At 36.1% G+C, this 1,682-nt stretch overlaps 1 long non-coding RNA gene across 1 annotated transcript; it reads left to right on the top strand.

Annotated features, from left to right (window-relative positions):
- The first annotated feature begins 447 nt into the window (after nucleotides 1-447).
- On the top strand, nucleotides 448-859 carry LOC147502004 (uncharacterized). The gene is made up of 3 exons (XR_015219917.1): nucleotides 448-517; nucleotides 620-661; nucleotides 750-859. It is a non-coding gene; the product is annotated as an uncharacterized LOC147502004 (long non-coding RNA).
- The last annotated feature ends 823 nt before the right edge of the window (nucleotides 860-1,682 follow it).

Below are 1,682 nucleotides of genomic sequence, written 5' to 3'. Positions count from 1 at the left end.
CAAATACGCGAAAAAAAAATAAAACTCATTCAAATTGGATTCCCGCTATTCTCTCGGTCTCCCCATAACTTCTACAGTTCTACAACTCTTAGGATTCCCGTAACAGTGAGAAAACCCACCGCAAATTGGGAGTGTGGAAGCTGCACAAACAGAAACTACGCGTTCAGATCCTTTTGCAACCGTTGTAAGCAACCTCAAATTCTAGTCGACAACAAAACCCCTGCTGATTCGGAATGGCTACCGGGTACTTATGAGTCCAGTGACTCCCTATATATATATATATTCTAACATCAGCTTTCTTTCTGTAATTTTCACTGTTCTATCACACACCTAAAATTTAGATTTTTTATTGGTAATATTAGGCAGCATGGGTTGCCGGCCAGTATGCACATATCAACTTCTCAGATCCAAATAATTTTCTTAAAGCCTTCCACAAATAGTTGGGCTCGTGATCCAGATCTTCCAGTCCGTGTAGATTCCGTTTTTGCCTTGCGCTCTTTTGTAGAAGCTTCCAAAGGTACATGTGTCCTCGTTTCTTGAATTATTTTTGATTCCTTGAATATCGACAACCCCATCTTGGAGATGTCTATTTGCAGAAGACTTTTATTTCTTCTTGCAGATTTGAGTGAAATCCGTCCAATCCTTCCCAATTTACTCGATGGTTGGAACTTTATGAGATTTATGTTTGTATTTATAACAGTATCTGATCTAAATTACCCATAGTGAAATCATTTCTTTTTCCCTTGCAGAATTCTTCAAGCTAATGAACGAGGTTGAGAACGAGGACCTTGTATTCACCTTAGAGACTATTGTTGACAAATTCGGGGAAGAGATGGCACCGTATTATGCCAAAATCTGGTATATTAATGGGACAACTTCACAAATGCTTGTATATGTGTTCTTATTTTCTTCTTATTGGGATTTTCATTTTATTTATTTATTTTTTTAACCCTTCAGAAATTTTTGAAGTGCATGAATGTTTCACTTGAAGCGGATGACGATGTCGATGATCCCGGCGCTCTAGCTACAGTTGGATGTTTGCGTGCCATCAGCACTATTCTTGAATCTGTGAGCAAGCTTCGGAGCCTTTTCATTGAAATCGAGCCAACTTTATTACCTATTATGCGTCGGATGTTGACTACGGATGGGCAAGGTATGCTAATCTTCTTCTTTCTTGTAAACTATGGTTACTATATAGTTTGATCTTGCCATTTATATCAAAATGATTGCTCTAACATCTCCCAACTTGGAATTATTACCTAATCGAGTATTTTTTTTAAACGGGTGAATGACTGTTTTTATTTACTATTTTATTATTTCTAGTTTCATTCTTAGGAGGTACTTCAACAACTATTTGGTATTCCTTTCTATTTTCTTTTTATAATGTTTTTCAATCCATTTTCCAAATAATGTTTTGGTAACTAAAATGTTAGTTTCTCCCGGTTTTTCTGTTTTAGTTTCTTTTGGCCCACATTCAAGATTGTTGTATCCAAGTGTAGTTTTCCAATTGAATGAGGTTTGAAGACTGATTAGTAGTTAGAAAACTTGGGAAAGTGATTATGAAATTTTTGTATGTATCGTTGAAAGAAATGAAAGGAGTTGTATTTAGGAAATTTATTGTACAGAGAAAAAAATGCGTGGATGATGAGCAATAGGCATTGGTCATGGTTTATGTTGTGAGG

This window comes from Coptis chinensis, chromosome 4 (genome assembly GCF_015680905.1).
Source record: "Coptis chinensis isolate HL-2020 chromosome 4, ASM1568090v1, whole genome shotgun sequence".
Classification (NCBI taxonomy): Eukaryota; Viridiplantae; Streptophyta; class Magnoliopsida; order Ranunculales; family Ranunculaceae; genus Coptis; species Coptis chinensis.
Note: the sequence above shows the minus strand (reverse complement) of the source record. Positions and strands in the feature narration are given on the sequence as shown.